Source organism: Nicotiana sylvestris, chromosome 10, assembly GCF_000393655.2.
Source record: "Nicotiana sylvestris chromosome 10, ASM39365v2, whole genome shotgun sequence".
NCBI classification, from domain to species: Eukaryota; Viridiplantae; Streptophyta; class Magnoliopsida; order Solanales; family Solanaceae; genus Nicotiana; species Nicotiana sylvestris.
The window spans coordinates 88,330,715-88,349,455 of record NC_091066.1 but is presented as its reverse complement, the minus strand read 5'-3'; the positions used below and the strand labels follow the sequence as shown (position 1 = coordinate 88,349,455).

At 41.7% G+C, this 18,741-nt stretch overlaps 1 protein-coding gene across 2 annotated transcripts in view; it reads right to left on the bottom strand.

Annotated features, from left to right (window-relative positions):
- Positions 1-481: 481 nt before the first annotated feature.
- LOC104240768 (protein IMPAIRED IN BABA-INDUCED STERILITY 1-like) overlaps positions 482-18,741 on the bottom strand; it is a 34,408-nt gene continuing 16,148 nt past the window's right edge. The window contains exons 10-12 of one of the 2 annotated variants that reach the window (XM_070160724.1): positions 8,687-8,756; positions 7,889-7,951; positions 482-779 (exon numbers count right to left, since the gene is read on the bottom strand). The gene's annotated coding sequence lies outside the window, so the exon portion shown is untranslated. The remainder of the gene's footprint in view (positions 780-7,888; positions 7,952-8,686; positions 8,757-18,741) is intronic. The other variant, XM_070160725.1, reaches the window with a different exon arrangement.

The window sequence follows — 18,741 nt, the reverse complement described above, 5'->3', positions numbered from 1 at the left end:
TGTTTGCTTGACATTTATTTCCATATTGTGTAAAGGATCTATCATGCGGTACAAGCTATAATTAGTTATGGTCATATCATCTCTTACTCCTCTATTCTATTCCTATTACGGGCACGTAATTTTTGCCCTATGCTTAAAATACTCCTAAAATAGCTCAAAATAGCTTTAATTACTTTTAAGAATTTTAGGAATTTTTCTCCATTTTATTTTGTTTGTTTGACATTTATTTGCATTTTTAGCATAGTCAGTAACATTTCAAATCATGAAAATAAAGAAAAATATTTTATGTTTTACCTTCACATTGCATGTTAGTTGCATTCTTAAAAAAACCAAAATCACAAAAAATAATTAGTTATTTAATCAATACGGATTTTGAATGTCATGACCCCAGTTCGCCCTCTGTGAACTGTCGTGACGACACCTAGTCTCTACGATTAGGTAAGTCTAACAAATGCGGAAAAAAAATAATTTGCAAAATAAATAATTAAAAACCAAAATAACAAATTGAAATAGTGTTTAAGATGTCGCCTGGAATATAACAGTACCAAATCTCAACTTAACACTTCCCAAAATCTGGAACCCTATAAATCACAAGCTAAGAAATACATAAGAAGCTCTAACTCCAGAAATGTCTAACAAAAAGAAAATACAGAAGGGCTATACTATTACAGAAAGATAGAAAGGGACTCCTCGGTCTGCGGACGTGGCAGATATACCTCAAAGTCGCTACAAAAGCGCCTCACCTCAAGGATGATAAGACTAAGCGGAAGTATCTGGATCTACACATGAAAAACATGCGCAGAAAGGGCATGAGTACACCACAATGGTACTCAGTAAATGCCAAGCCTAAACTCGGTCGGGTAGTGACGAGGAAGGTCAGGGCCCTACTGAGGTTAAATAAAATATAAGGTTTAATAGTGTAAAAATAAGACAGTATAATAAGTACAACAGTAAGGAGTAACACAGAATAGAAAGAACAACAACAACTACTATAGAGGCAAAGTAAACACAGAGAGAAATACAACTCAATACAGAAATAACAACCGCGGATCTCTCAGGATACCGTCTTGTAGTCCCAAATATAAATATCTAGTGGATCTCTCGGGATATCGTCCCGTAGTCCAACTCATAATGCGAGGGTATCTCCCGGAACACCGATCCGTAGTCCCAAATGTAAATACTCAGTACAGGGGGAATCTACCGGGTGCAGTCCCGTACTTCCAATGTAAATGTGCAGGGGGGTCTATCAGAATACCGTTCCGTAGTCCCAAAATAAACATATAAGGGGATCTCTCGGGATATCGTCCCGTAGTCCCAAAGTAAACACACAGCAACAACAAGAAGAATGCACAGTTCAATTCAAGTTCCATACTAAGGTAAAATAAGTATTTCTAACCTAGCATGCTGCACGTAATCCAAATAAGGAAATAAAGTCAATTAGACATGCTTTCCTAAGCTAATAGCAGGCTTAAATTACAAGAAGTATAAACAGGAAAAGAAACATACAAGTAATTACTTAATGAAAATCAGATTTTCAACAATTAGCACAAGTACGCACTCGTCACCTCACATACAAGGTATTTCAATTATCAATAATACCAAAATCCTCAGGAGATTTTCCCCACACAAGGTTAGGCAAGCCACTTACCTCGAACCGACTCTAAATCACCCTGAAACCACGTTCTTGCCACAGGTATTTGACTCCAAATGGCCCAAATCTATTCAATTCAATTGCATAATATAAATAGTACTTCAAGTAACTGATTCTACAAACAAATTCTAAGCTAATACGTGAAATTCGGTAAAATGACCAAAATGCCCCTTGGGCCCACGTCTCGTAATCGGGTAAAATTTACGTTTCAGAATCCTCATACTCTCACGAGTCTAACCATACCAAAATTATCCAAATCCAATGTCACATCCCCAATCAAAACTCAAATTTTTGGTCTAGAAACTTTCCCCCAATTTTCATACAATTTTCGAAATTAAATGATGAATTCATATTTAGATTAATGGGTTACAAGCAAAAAAGGAGTTACGAATCGTTACCAAATCGATATCTCTGAAAATCCTTCAAAACCTCGCTCAAATCCGAGCTCCCAAGCTTAAGTTTTGATAAAAAGGGCCAAACCCTTATTTTTGAAATGTTTAATGGTGCCCAGGTATGTCCTTCTTCGCGAACGCGGAAGGACCCTCGCGTTCACGAAGCACAACTTCGCTTGGGTCTAGCTTTCTTCATCGCGAACGTGATGTCCTGGTCGCGAACGCGTTGAACGATCTCCCTCTCCTTTGCGAACGCCAGAAAAAACTTCGCGAACGCGAAGCATTAACCTCCCCCAGCACCAGCTCCTCTTCGTGAACGTGAGACCCCACTCGCGAACGCGAAGAAGGAAACTAGAATTGGGATGCTGCAATTTTCTGCAATTTCTCTAAGTTCCAAAATGACCCGTTGTGCATCCGAAACATACCTGATGCCCCCGGGGACGTCAACCAAACATGCCAACCAATCCTAAAACATCATTCAAACTCGTTCCAATCTTTGGAACGATCAAAACAACATCAAAACACCAATTTAATATAGGATTCAAGCCTAAGATCTCCAAAACTCTCAAATTCCGCTTTCGATCAAAAAGTCTATCAAACCTCGTCTAAATGACCTGAAATTTTTCAAGCACGTCACATTCAACACTACGGAGCTACTCCAACTTCCGGAATTCTATTCCGGCCCTGATATCAAAATCTCACTATCGAACCGAAACTTCAAAAATTCAACTTTCGGTATTTCAAGCCTAAATAAGCTACGGACCTCCAAAACACAATCCGAACACGCCCCTAAGCCCGAAATCACCCAACGGAGCTAACAGAACCGACGGAATTCCATTCCGAGGTCGTCTTCACACTGCTCTGACTACGATCAAATTTCTAACACTTAAACTCTCATTTAGGGACTAAGTGTCCCAAAACTCTCCGAAACTCAAAATCAAACATCCCGACAATTCAAAATAGCAAAAACAAACACGGGGAAAGCAGTTTATAGGGGATCGGGACATAAATTCTTAAAATGACCGGCCGAGTCGTTACATACACCCACACTTAAACATTCACTCGTCCTCGAACAAGTATAAAGACATACCTGAAGTAGTGAAAAGATGATGGTAACGGCTGCGCATATCCTGCTCGGTCTCCCAGGTCGCCTCCTCGGCCGACTGACCCCGCCACTGAACCTTCACTGATGCAATGTTCTTTGATCTCAGCTTTCGGACCTGTCTGTCCAATATTACCACTGACTCCTCAACATAAGATAGATCATTGTCCAACTGAACTGAACTGAAATCCAACACGTGCGACGGATCGCCGTGATACCTTCGGAGCATCGAAACATGAAATACCGGATGAACTCCTTCCAAGCTAGGAGGTAAGGCAAGCTCATAAGCAACCTCCCTAACACGTCTCAATATCTCAAAAGGGCCAATAAACCTCGGACTTAGCTTCCCTTTCTTTCCAAATCTCATAACACCCTTCATAGGCTAAACCCGAAGCAGAACCCGCTCTCTAACCATATAGGAAACATCACGAACCTTCTGGTCCGCGTAGCTCTTCTGTCTGGACTGGGTTGTATGGAGTCTATCCTGAATCACCTTAACCTTCTCCAAAGCATCCTGAACCAAGTCTGTGCCCAATAATCTAGCCTCACCCGGCTCAAACCAACCTACCAGGAATCTACACCGCCTATTATATAAAGCCTCATACGGTGCCATCTAAATGCTGGACTGATAGCTGTTGTTGTAGGCAAACTCCGCCAATGGCAAGAACTGATCCCAGGACCCTTCAAACTCAATCACATATGCACGGAGAATATCCTCAAGAATCTGAATAGTGCGCTCGGAATGTCCGTCCTTCTGAGGGTGAAATGTTGTACTCAACTCTACCCGAGTACCCAACTCATGCTGTATGGTCCTCCAGAACCGTGATGTGAACTGAGTACCTCTATCTGAAATGATGGAAACTGGAATACCATGCAGACGAATAATCTCCCAGATATAAATCTCTGCTAGACGCTCCAAAGAATAGGTAGTACATACAGGAATGAAATGCGCGGACTTGGTCAGCCGATCCACAATCACCCAAATGGCATCGAACTTCCTCAAAGTCCATGGGAGCCCAACTACAAAGTCCATGGTGATCCTCTCCCACTTCCACTCCGGAATCTCTATCTGCTAAAGCAACCCACCCAATCTCAGGTGATCATACTTCACCTGCTGACAATTGAGGCACCGAGCTACAAACCCAACTATATCTTTTTTCATCCGCCTCCACCAATAGTGCTGCCTCAAATCCTGGAACATCTTCGTGGCACCCGAATGAATGGAATACCGCGAACTATGGGCCTCCTCTAAAATCAACTCCCGAAGCCCATCAACATTGGGTACACAAATTCGACCCTGCATCCTCAATACCCCATCATCACCAATAATCATATCTCTGGCATCACCATGTTGAACCTTGTCCTTGAGGACAAGTAAATGAGGGTCATCATACTGACGCTCTTTGATACAATCAAATAAGGAAGACCGAGAAACCACGCAAGCTAGAACCCGACTGGGCTCTGAAAGGTCCAATCTCACAAACTGGCTGGCTAAGGCCTGAACATCCATCACCATGGGCCTCTCCACTGCTGGTAAAGAAGATAAACTCCCCAAACTCTCTGCCCGGCGAGTCAAGGCATCGGCCACCACATTGGCCTTGCCCGGGTGACACAAAATAGTGATATCATAGTCCTTCAGCAACTCTAACCACCTCCTCTGGCGCAAATTAAGATCCTTTTTCTTGAACAGGTGCTGCAAGCTCCGATGATCAGTATAAATCTCATAAGGAATACCGTACAAATAATGACGTTATATCTTCAGGGCGTGAATAATGGCAACTAGCTTGAGATCATGGATAGGGTAATTCTTCTCATGTACTTTCAACTGTCTAGATGCGTAGGCAATCACCCTACCGTCATGCATCAATACCGCTCCAAGGCCAGTCCTCGAGGCATCACAATAGACGGTATAAGACCCCGAACCTGTAGGCAATATCAAAACTAGGGTTGTAGTCAAAGTTGTCTTGAGCTTCTGAAAGCTTGCCTCGCACTCTTCCGTCCACTAGAACGGAGCACCCTTCTGGGTCAGCCTGGTCATAAGGGCTGCAATCGATGAAAATCCCTCCATAAAATGACGGTAGTAACCCGCCAAGCCAAGAAAACTACGGATCTCTGTAGCTGAGGATGGTCTGGGCCAACTCGGTACTGCCTCTACTTTCTTCGATCCACTTGAATACCCTCACTCGATACCACGTGGCCTAAGAATGCCACGGAATCCAACCAAAACTCACATTTTGAGAACTTAGCATATAACTTCTTTTCCTTTAGAGTTTGGAGCATTGTTCTCAAGTGTTGCTCATGATCTTCCCGACTCCGAGAATACACCAGAATCTCATCAATAAAGACAATGACGAACGAGTCAAGATACGGCTGAAACACACTATGCATCAAATGCATGAAAGCTGCTGGGGCATTGATCAGCCCAAATGACATAACAAGGAATTCGTAATGACCATACCGAGTCCTGAAAGCAGTCTTCGGGATATCTGGCTCTTGAATCTTCAATTGATGGTAACCTAAGCACAAGTCAATCTTAGAAAACACTTGTGTGCCCTGAAGCTGGTCAAACATATCATCAATACGAGGCAAAGGATAACGGTTCTTCCTATAACTTTGTTCAACTAGCGATAATGAATGCACATACGCATAGAACCATCCTTCTTCTTCACAAACAAGACAGGAGCACCCCAAGTTGATACACTAGGCCTAATAAAACCCTTATCAAGCAATTCATGTAACTGATCCTTCAACTCCTTCAACTCCTTCAACTTAGGAGGAGCCATATGATATGGAGGAATAGAAATGGGCTGAGTGCCCGGCAACAGATCAATGCCAAAATCAATATCTCTATCGGGCGACATGCCCGGAAGATCAGCTGGAAATACATTAGGAAAATCTTGTACTACTAGGACTGAATCAACTGTAGGGGTATCAATACTGACATCTCTCACATAAGCTAGACATGCGTCACACCCCTTCTCAACCATTCGATGAGCCTTAAGGAAAGAAATAACTCTACGGGAGTGTGATCTAAAGCACCCCTCCACTCAACACGCGATATACCTGGCATAGCCAGCGTCATGGTTTTGGCGTGACAATCAATAATAGCATAATGGGGCGACAACCAGTCCATGCCCAAGATAATATCAAAATCTACCATACTGAAAAACAATAAATTAGCTCTGGTCTCAAAATCACTAAGAGCAACCAAACACGACCGATAAATGCGGTCCACAATAAGATAATCTCCCACAGGAGTAAAAACATAAATAGGGGAACTCAAGGAACCCGAGGTACGCCCAAATGCAGAGCAAAATAAGAAGACACATAAGAGTAAGTGGAGCCTGGATCGAATAGAACCGATGTATCTCTGTGACAAACCAGTATAATACCTGTGATGACAGAATCGGAGGCAACAACCTCGGTACGGGCAGGAAGGGCACAGTATCAGGCCTGGCCTCCCCCTCTAGGGAAACCCCTACCTCCCCGACCTCCACCTCTAGCTGGCTGAGCGGGTGGGGTAGCAACTAGAGCTGTAACCATAGCCTGAGAACTCTGCGGGGCACGCTGTGGCTGAGAAGTCTGTGGAGGTGCACCCCTCCTAAGTCTGGGGCAATCCCTCACCATATAGCGTGTGTCACCACACTAAAAACAAGCTTTGGGAGGACGTGGTGGTTGTGACTGGCTTGGTCCAGGTCTGCTGGACTGTCCACTAAAAGCACCTCGCACAGGAGGCGCACTAGATACTAGCGATGCATAATAAGGCTCCTAAGGCCTAGGGGGAACTGGAATACCACTGGCTGCTAGAAGAGCTAAATGAACGGGGCAACTCATATAATCCCTACCACAATGACCTGCAGTTGGGGAACGGGTACCAGAATAATGGCCCGACTCTCGAGACCTCTTGGCCTACCTCTCCTCTCTCTCCCTAGCATGCATACTCTCTATCCTCCTGGCAATGCTCACCAGCTGCTGATAAGAAATATCCATATCCAACTCACGAGTCATGCTAGACCTGATGCTGGGAATAAGCCCCTCAATAAACCGACGAACCTTCTCGCGAACAATAGAAACTAAGGCTGGGGAATGTCTAGCCAAACTGGTGTAACGCACAGCATACTCCGAGACAGTCATTGTACCCTGGCGCAAATGCTCAAACTCTACACGTCATGCGTCCCTGAGGCTCTAAGGAATAAACTCTCTCAGAAACATATCTGAAAACTAAGTCCAAGTTAGTGAAGCTGCCTCATCCGGGCTGTCTAAGTCATAGGTGCGCCACCACTCATAGGCGGCCCCTCGAAGCTGGAAGGCAGTGAAAGAAACCCCACTTGATCCTGATATACCCATAGTGCGGAGGATACGGTGACACTCCTCCAGAAATCCCAAGGCATCATCCGATGCTAACCCACTGAATACAGGAGGATCATACTTCTTGAACCTCTCAAGTCTCTGCTGCTCATCCTCTAAAGTCGTTGCCCTGTCCTCGGGCTGACCTGGGACTACAGGCTGTACATGAATAATCTTTAAGACCTGATCATGTACCCCAAAATGCCTCCTAACATATAACAGTACCAAATCTCAACCTAACACTTCCCAAAATCCGGAACCCCATCAATCACAAGCTATGAGATACATAAGAAGCTCTAACTCCAGACATGTCTAACGAAAAGAAAATACAGAAGGGCTATACTATTACAGAAAGATAGAAAGGGACTCCTCGGTCTGCGGACGCGGCAGATATACCTCGAAGTCTCTACAGAAGCGCCTCGCCTCAAGGATGATAAGACTGAGTGGAAGTACCTGGATCTGCACATGAAAAACATGCACAGAAAGGGCATAAGTACACCCCAACAGTACGAGTAAGTGTCAAGCCTAACCTCGGTCGGGTAGTGACGAGGAAGGTCAGAGCCCTATTGAGGTTAAATAAAATATAAGGTTTAACATTGTAAAAATAAGACAGTATAATAAGTACAACAGTAAGGAGTAATACAGAATAGAAAGAACAACAACTACTACTATAGAGGCAAAGTAATCCGTAATCTCGGAATGTAAATACTCAGTACAGGGGGAATCTACCGAGTGCAGTCCCGTAGCTCCAATGTAAATGTACAGGGGGATCTCCCGGAATACCATTCCGTAGTCTCAAAGTAAACATACAGGGGTATCTCCCAGGATACCGTCTCATAGTCCCAAAGTAAACACACAACAACAACAAGAAGAATACACAGTTCAATTCAAGTTCCATACTAAGGTAAAATAGGTATTTCTAACCTAGCATGCTGCACATAATCCAAATAAGGCAGTTTGAACAAGTAAGACAATTAAGTCAATTAGACATGCTTTCCTAAGCTAACAACAGGCTTAAATTATAAGTAGTATAAACATGAAAAGAAACATACTAGTAATTACTTAATGAAAACTAGATTTTCAACAATTAGCACAAGTACAACTCGTCACCTCACGTACAAGGCATTTCAATTATCAATAATACCAAATCCTAAGGGGAGTTTCCCCCACACAAGGTTAGGCAAACCACTTTACCTCGAACCGGCTCTAAATCACCCTGAAACCACATTCTTGCCACGAGTATTCGACTCCAAATGGCCCAAATCTATTCAATTCAATTGCATAATGTAAATAACACTTCAAATAACTGATTCTACAAATAAATTCTAAGCTAATACGCGAAATTCGGTAAAATGACCAACATGCCCCTCGGGCCCACGTCTCGAAATCGGGTAAAAATTTACGTTTTCAGAATCATCATACTCTCACGAGTCTAACCATACCAAAATAATCCAAATCCAATGTCAAATCCCCAATCAAAATTTGAATTTTTGGTCTAGGAACTTCCCCCCAATTTTTACACAATTTCCGAAATTAAATGATGAATTCATGTTTAGATTAATGGGTTACAAGCAAAAATGAGTTAAGAATCGTTACCCAATCAGATAAAACCGAATATAACAATTTGTCTAAGCTCGAATTCTAATCCTGAACCAGTGGTTCTGGGTCGGTGTCCCCAGCAGAGTCGCCAGAGCTGTCACACCTCCTTTTTCCGCACCCGAGAGGGTACAAGGGAGTTTTTACAATTAAAGTGCAATCGAAACGGGATTGGTTTATTTATTTCAGAGTCGCCACTTGGGAGATTTAGGGTGTCCCAAGTCACCAATTTTAATCCCGAATCGAGGAAAAGAATGACTCCATATTACAGTCTGCGTACCAGAAATCTGGATAAGGAATTCTGTTAACCCGGGAGAAGGTGTTAGGCATTCCCGAGTTCCGTGGTTCTAGCACGGTCGCTCAACTGTTATATTCGGCTTGATTATCTGATTTTATACAAATGTGAACTTATGTGCCAATTTTATCTTTTAACCGCTTTTATCATTCACTGTTATTTTTATAGGACTTGCAACGTTATGAAAATGTATCTCGAACCACGTTACAATCAATGTACCCGTGGTTGTCGACACACTTTGACTCCGTTGAGATTTGGATTTGGGTCACATCAATGTGCACCCGAGTTTAAGGAAATTAAATTATTAAAGGCGCGCCTAAAGCGACTAGCGTATTTATTTTGGGTAGGACCGTGGAATTTTGCTAAACGGTCCATCCCGAAATCTAAGCAATTTGAAAAATATATATATCTAGAGGGCCCCGTAGCTTCTATATTTTTGTTTGTCGAGGCTCGTCTCATTCATTATTTTAAAGAATTTGCAATGTCATGGAAATGCATTTCAGACCATGTCACAATCAATGTACCCGTGATTAAAGACATATTTCGATTCCGTTGAGATTTGGATTTGGGTCACATAAATGTGCACCCGAGTTTAAGGAGATAATGTTATTAAATGCGCGCCTAAAGCAACTAGCGTATTATTATTTTGGGTTGGGCCGTGGAATTTGCTAAACGGCCCGTCCCGGAATCTAAGTATTTAACATATACATTTTTGTGAGGGCTCCGCAATCTGTACATTTTTTATTTTTTGGCGAAGCTCGTCTCATTTTTTATTATTTAAGGGCAAACTTAAAAAAACTACGATTTTCTACCAATGAAGTCATCCGAGGTTAAACAAAAACAACAATTCTAATAAGTAATAGTATCCATGGTAAAAAAACAATTCAACAAAGACGACACACAAACCGTTCATGTGTTCTCACATTTACTTTAAGCATGCAGTAACTAACCATAAAATAAATATTTTTAACAAAAACAACAAAAATTGCATTGTTGGCATTCATCAATATCAAATACTCGCATTCGCCTTGAACCATAACATGCGAAACGAACCAAATGAAACAAAGGGATGAAGAACAATAACCTTTGAACCTCGACAACCTCAGAACGACAAACACGACCCCGACGGAACTCAAGCCGGACCTTACTGCACGAGGAACAACGACGAAACCTCGGGACAACCTCGACGTACCGGACCTCGACGAACAACGACGACCTCAATGGAGACTGAAAGCTCGGCCAAAACTGTCAACGCACGAGATGTTGGCTGCTGCTGGATTTTCTCAACGCAGCATGTTGGTTCGAGAGAATGCAACAGAAGGGGTCGTTTGGATGTGAGGGAGGAGGAGGCTATGGAAGGTCGTCCATGGCTGGACGTTGCAGGCAGTCGTTTGGACGTAGGGCTGAGGAGGCGAGATGGGGTTGGTTCTGCGACTGGAGAAGGATGAAACAGCAATGGCAGACTGCTGGTTTTTCTGGTGGTGTTCGCTGGTTGTCTTTCGACGGGCAGTGATGGTGGTGGCGATCGTGCTGGTACAAATGGTAGCGGGCAGCGGTGGTGGTAGATGACTGCTGGGGATGCGAGGGTGGTTTGTTGGTGGTTTTGGGGTAGTGATTGACAGTAGGGTCGACGGAGGGAGCTGGTTGTGGTGACGATGGAGGAGTCCGGCGTTGATGGAGGAAGCTGGTCGGAGGTAGTGGTTTGGGCAGTGGCGTTTGGTTGTCGACTCCGCTACTGGTTGTGGTGGATGGTGGTTTTGGTGGTGGTTTTGGGTTAGGGTTGAGGGTGATTTTCGGACATGGTGTTTTTGGGTTGAGTTGGGGCTGGTTGACGGGGTGGCGAGACGGAGAGGGGTCAGCTGGTCGGGGTCTGGTGGTGGTGGTTTTTTACAGTAGGGTTTTTTGTTTCTTCCTTCAGGAGGAAGGAGATGAATAGTAATCTCTCTTCAAATTTTCTTCAAAGTCCCCCCTTCCAAAAATGTTTGTCAGTGTATTTAGTATCCCTTTGCTAGGAAAATGAGCCCCACGCGTGGTGGGGTTCAAGACTTGTGTCCCCCACGCGTGGTGGGGTTCCCCGTGTACGGGATTCCGTCCGTGTTCCCCACGCGTGTCCCCTCATGTGTGGTGGACTCGGATTATTATGAGCTAGGTCCGAAATTAGGCCTAAAAGCGGGTAATTTGAACCCGAATATTATTCTTTTGCCCGGACCCGATTAAGAACACAACGTTGTTCGACTAATCCTATGTAAGCAAAATAACTACAAAAATAAGACTAATATTTAAACAAAACTATATCTTTTTTAATATATTTTTCAAGATTTAAAATAGCTACAAAATATTAATAAAACTATTTTTTTGTAATTTTCGTTTTTATATAAGGATAAAATATAAAGTAATATTTTTTGTATTTTTCAAAAATTAAAATGACTACAAAACATTAATAGAACTATATTTTTGGTTATTTTCGAAATTATATAAAGTACAAAAATAGAGTGCAATTTTTGTATTTTTTCAAGTTTCTGAGAAATACATAAACTAAAATTTATATATATATTTTTTGTAATTTTTCTTTTTGCAACGAAATAAAGTAAAAATAGTTAAAATGGCTATATTAGACCCAATTTCACATATTCACGCTAAAAATGTGAAAATTCTTCGGGGAGGGTCAAAAATCAGGTGTCTACAGCTGCCCCTCTTTGACTGGAAACACGAAGAGTTTTCCGACAAAGAACGACTAGACATGTTTTTGACCCGACCATTACTTGGACGGACTACACTAAGGAAAGGGAGGGAATGTGACCGAGCCCTGGTATCTGAGCTGCCTACATATCCTTGGTTTTACAGGAATCAGGCCACGTGTAGTTCGGAAATGAGAGAGAGATGGTAGAGTGTACCAAGGTGAAGAGCCGATCGAGGTGCCGTTCCGTTGAGGTTCCGGTCCGCGGTCCTGTCATTACATCAAAATGATAACTGAAAAAGACTAACTAAACCTATCAGCTACTAGTTACAAGGATTCCTATCTCTAAGTCTTCTGAAACTTGATCTTGAGTCTTGAATGGTGCTTCATACAGACTTTGGATTTGAACCTTGATACTTGCTAGTTGTAGGTGCTAGTTCTTGAGCAGACTACATCTGTTCTCCACTTCCATGCTTTGGATTCGTTTTTTTTTTCTCTTTTTTTTCTTTTCTTGTTTTTTTTTTCTTTGTTTTTGTGACCAGCTTTTGTTGACCATCTCAGCCTATTGACTCGCCTTCTTGAGGCGAGCTTCTGCTATTTATAACTTGGTTGAATGCTGGGGATTTTTGTTGTAGCCTTCTGTTTCCCGGTGCTGGGGATTGTTTCCTGCTGGGGATTCCTGTTGTAACCTTCTACCTTCCGGTGGGGTTACTGATTTCCAAAATCTGCAGTATAAGACTAAAAAGTATTCCTCTTGTTATACAGGTGGGCGCCTGAAACATGAAATGTAAAGACTGAAATGTATTCCTCTCGTTATACAGGTGAGCGCCTGACATGAAATGTAAAGACTGAAAAGTATTCCTCTCGTTATACAGGTGGGCGCCTGGCTTCAACACTAGAAATCTAAAGACTGAATGTATGTCTCTGTTATATGGGCGGGCTCCCAACTTCAACACTTGAAAGTAAAGACTGAATGTATTCCTCTGTTATTATGGGCGGGCTGCCAATTTCAACACTTGAAAAGTAAAGACTGGAATGTATTCCTCTGTTATTATGGGCGGGCTCCCAATTTCAACACTTGAAAAGTAAAGACTGGAATGTATTCCTCTCATTATACAGGTGGGCGCCTGGCTTTAGGAAAACTAAACGTTGATAATCTTAAGAAAACTAAAAATGACCTCTTTTTTTTTCAAATTCAAACGTTGTTTTTTTTCAAATTATCCTAGGAGAAAATTCGTCAGACTAGGATTTGTTTTGGTATCTTAGGATAAAGATTCATCAGACTAAGATTTTGATCCTAGGAGAAGGTTCGTCAGACTAGGTCTCTATCTTAGGAAAAAAATTCATCAGACTAAGATTTTGATCCTAGGAGAAGGTTCATCAGACTAGGTTCTTTTTTTTGTTTTTTTTTTGGTTATCTTAGGAGAAAGATTCATCAGACTAAGATTTTGATCCTAGGAGAAGGTTCGTCAGACTAGGTCTCTATCTTAGGAGAAAAATTCATCAGACTAAGATTTTGATCCTAGGAGAAGGTTCATCAGACTAGGTCTTGTTTTTTTGGTATCTTAGGAGAAAGATTCATCAGACTAAGATTTTGGATCCTAGGAGAAGGTTTGTCAGACTAGGTCTCTATCTTAGAAGAAAAATTCATCAGACTAAGATTTTGATCCTAGGAGAAGGTTCATCAGACTAGGTCTTGTTTTTTTGGTATCTTAGGAGAAAGATTCATCAGACTAAGATTTTGATCCTAGGAGAAGGTTCGTCAGACTAGGTCTCTATCTTAGGAGAAAAATTCATCAGACTAAGATTTTGATCCTAGGAGAAGGTTCATCAGACTAGGTCTTTTCTTTTTGGTATCTTAGGAGAAAGATTCATCAGACTAAGATTTTGATCCTAGGAGAAGGTTCGTCAGACTAGGTCTCTATCTTAGGAGAAAAATTCATCAGACTAAGATTTTGATCCTAGGAGAAGGTTCATCAGACTAGGTCTTTTCTTTTTGGTATCTTAGGAGAAAGATTCATCAGACTAAGATTTTGATCCTAGGAGAAGGTTCGTCAGACTAGGTCTCTATCTTAGGAGAAAAATTCGTCAGACTAAGATTTTGATCCTAGGAGAAGGTTCATCGGACTAGGTCTTGTTTTTTTGTATCTTAGGAGAAAGATTCATCAGACTAAGATTTTGATCCTAAGAGAAGGTTCATCATACTAGGTCTCTATCTTAGGAGAAAAATTCGTCAGACTAAGATTTTGATCCTAGGAGAAGGTCATCAGACTAGGTCTTGTTTTTTTGGTATCTTAGGAGAAAGATTCATCAGACTAAGATTTTGATCCTAGGAGAAGGTTCGTCAGACTAGGTCTCTATCTTAGGAGAAAAATTTGTCAGACTAAGATTTTGATCCTAGGAGAAGGTTCATCAGACTAGGTCTTTTCTTTTTGGTATCTTAGGAGAAAGATTCATCACACTAAGATTTTGATCCTAGGAGAAGGTTCGTCAGACTAGGTCTCTATTTTTTTATTTTTTTATTTTTTTTTCGCAAACAACTTAGGAGGAAATGCATCTCCTATGGGTAAAACTTAAACCTAGGAGGAAATGCGTCTCCTACGGGTAAAGGTAAACTTAGGAGGAAATGCATCTCCTATGGGTGAATCTAAAACAAACTTAGGAGGAAATGCATCTCCTATGGGTAAAACTAGACTTAGGAGGAAATGCGTCTCCTATGGGTAAAACATAAACTTAGGAGGAAATGCGTCTCCTATGGGTAAAAACTAAACTTAGGAGGAAATGCATCTCCTATGGGTGAATCTAAAACAAACTTAGGAGGAAATGCATCTCCTATGGGTAAAACTAGACTTAGGAGGAAATGCGTCTCCTATGGGTAAAACATAAACTTAGGAGGAAATGCGTCTCCTATGGGTAAAACATAAACTTAGGAGGAAATGCGTCTCCTATGGGTAAAAGTGAAACAAACTTAGGAGGAAATGCATCTCTTATGGGTAAAAACTTTAATGATTTCAAATTAGGAAGTGCGTCTCCTATTAATGACATATTCATTTAGGAAGTGCGTCTCCTATGCGTGAACCATTTCCTTCTTTTTTTGAATTATTTACTTACATGTGTTGTCTTCCCTCGAAACTGTTGGGGATTATTTTGATGGGGATGACTTTTCCCCCTTTTTTTCATTATTATCTTTTTATTCTTCTTTTTTTTATTCTTTTTTTTATTCTTTTTTTTTGTTTTGTTTTTGCATAGCTTCTTCCTTCGAAGACTACCTCCCTTGAGAGTCGTTTTGTCTTTCCCCGAAAGGAACCGCTGTGGATACTGACTTTCCAACCTTGTGTTGGACTCCTTGCAACTGCTAGGGATAACACTGTTGGGGAATTATTTACTTACCTGTTGGGGGTAAAATGTTATCAGCTGGGGGTACCTGACTTCCAGAAAATTTTCTAAATGGAAGGAAAATTTTCTGCCCCAGTTCGATAATATCCCTTGTGGCATGCAGTTCTGGCATCAATGCCATTTCCGTTACCTGCTTCAAATCAAACAAAATTTGTTAGTTTAAAACATGGTGGTTGGTTGCGATACTCCTACTGGGATGGCTTTCCCTTTCTCCTTCATTGCGCTGTGTTCCACGACTTGTTGGGGATGATATTATGTGCTGGGGATAATCCCTTCCTGCTGGGGATATCCCTCTTCTTTTGTGGCATAGCTTGGAAACTGGCATTTCCCCGACCTTTTAGTCTAGTATGGATTTCGCCAAATCATGCTCACTGCTCTCCTTGCTTTGTTCACGGGCCTTGTCTTTGAGGTTTATAACCTTGGTTTTGGCAAGGATATCCCTCTTGACGCTCGTCAATCCTTTTGTCAATTCCCTTTTGCTGGGGATATCTTTATTGACACTGGCCTCGCGCTTGTTCCTTGCTGACTATACCATTTGGATGTACTAGTCAGATCTCATCTTGAAAAGCTGATGGCATATTTGAAGTCATTTCATACTTGTTCTGACCAGACAGACTCTATTGGGGAGTTTTTCTATGAAAGGAGAAAGATAAGAGAAACAAAATAAAAGACAAAGGAAACGATGACTCTTTTACAAAAGAAACTATAAATAAAAATCTATCAAACGCAGATACCGACTCTAATGGCCATGACATGCGTATGTGGCCTATCCTCTACCGTCAATCATCTTTCAAGATCTTCAATTGGCGATTCCCCATCTGATTCTCAATCTTATTCGACTTGTAGTGCCCGAAGGGTTTTCACTATCAAGTCTCTCTCATTTTTGGTTCTTTTCTCAGCTTTCATCGCCTTATGGTGCCTGTGAAGGTTTTCACCAATAAGACTCTCTCGTTTTATATCTCTCTCCAGCTGGGGATTTGGAGTGTTGCTGGTATGACTCTTTCTGTTGGAGATTAGAGTCCTTTCTGCTGTGGAACAGAATGTTATGTTCGCCGGTAAGACTCTTCATTTGTCTGACTTGGCATTTTTTAAAGACTGATCAGAAGGTCTTTCTTTGGACCGTAATGTGGGTTTTGGATAGGCTAGAAAGAAAGGGTATAAAAGGCTCAAAAATACATTAATTTTTGGGTTATTAGTTACAACCTTCGGAATTAGATTTATTTACAACAAACGCAACTTTTGCCCCAGTTTCTTGCTTGGGGATATTTTAATTGATTTTTTTTTCATTTTTCAAAACTATGACCGAGCCGTGAAGCGCCTACGTATCCTCTTTGAGGAATCAGGTCAAACGTAGTTCCCAATTCCTCTGTTTTCATTTGACTTTCTTTTTTTCTTTTTTATGCTATCATTTTCTTTTCTTTTCTTTTCTTTTTTTTCGTTTTGTTGTTTTCTTTCTCTCTCTGTTTCTCTTCGTTGCTACTGATTCCGAACGAGGGGTATGAAAGAAAAATAAATAAGGCTCAAAAGGGGTAACGAAGGATAAAGTGTTTAGGTAGCAGAACAAAATGCCTTCGTCATTTCAGTCTTCAAAACATGCCAAGTGCAAACAACACACTTTAAATTTGTAGTCTCTTCTGATGGTGCTGGACTTGACAATTATGTTAAACATTTTATTTTTCCTTTGTCATTTCTAAGCACCGTTGGGCGACACTCTCATTATCATGACCGACCCTCATGCCAATTTGGCGAATCTTGCTTTTAACGGTTTTCTTTGTGCTTAACTTGCCCCAGTTCCACATGACTCGAGCTCTGAATAATCTCAAACCGTCCTTATTTTCTTTAAATGGCCTGATCGCCCTTCCGGAGTTTTATGATTAACTTTAAAAGATTAGGCCCAAACTGGGTGCGCATGTCATGTCCCTAGAATCGGCAGTGAACGAAATGATAAAAGTATTAAACAAAGAGATGACTGGAAATAATAAAAGACCGGATTTGCTTTAGACTACCGGTGGAATGGATTGAGAAAACAAAACAAACCAGAATAAAATCCTAACACAAACTGGACAAAATTTAAACAAACTGCTAGGACAAAATGGAAAGATAAGAAGGTTTGATACAGGACAAAATCCAAATTACAACCTTAATAATCCGGACAATAGAAATGACAACAAAATAAGCCACCAACAGCGTCTCTCTCGCTAACCAAAGAATGGAGCGGCCTCCCACTTCATCAAAAACTGGCATCTTAGCCACTGAGCTTTGCATCAATACTGCCAAGACCATTACCAGCTTCAACATCATCAACCTCTGTCAACAAGTTCTCGATAGGGCTCGAGTGCTCCATGTCACTGTTATTGATCACAATCCGCCCTTCTTGGATCATTCTTTCTATTTCTCTTTTCAAATCCCGACAGCTTTCCACATTGTGCCCCTGGGCATTGGAATGGTATTCGCACCTTTTAGAAGGGTCAAAGCTTCTTGCACGTGGGTCCACACGATTTGGAGGAATAGGTGCAATCATGTCATGATTCTTTAACTTCTCAAATAAGCTTTCATAGGACTCTCCTATTGGTGTAAAATTATCTTTCAACCTTTGTTCCCCTTTATACCTCTGGCTTGGATGTGGGTTATAGGGCACCTGAAAATTTTGTGGAGACTTCTGGAGATTTTGTGATGCTCGTGCTCGCCTCCTGGGGCGTTTTGGTGGTTGGACAACATACTGAGGTGGAGCGATAAAGTATTGAGGGTTCTGAGGTGGATAATACTGCTCAGGGGAGCCATGGAACATCTGAGGAGGCTGCTCATACCTTCGAGATATACTCCTGGGACCTCTTCTAGACCCTGATGTCATCATGATTTCTTCAATCTCCTCATTTGTGTCGCTAAGATTATCAGACTCAACCCGGACAGCCTGAGTTGCTGCTTTTAAAGCTGCTTGACTTATAATTTTGCCTGTTTGAAGACCATTCTCTACCATTTCTCCCATTTTGATTGCTTCCGAGAAGGATTTGCCAACTGCGGACACCATGTTTTGAAAGTAGTCTGGCTCTTGCGCTTGAAGGAAGACAGTTATTAGCTCGGGGTCATCCATGGGTGGCGTAACTCGAGCTGCTTGCTCTCTCCATTTAATGGCATATTCCCTGAAACTTTCACTTGGTTCCTTCTTCAGGTTTGAAAGGGAAATGCGGTCTGGAGCAATGTCGATGCTGTATTGGAACTGCTTGACAAAGGCCTGTGCCATGTCGTCCCAGACATACCAGCGAGACGTGTCTTGATCCATAAACC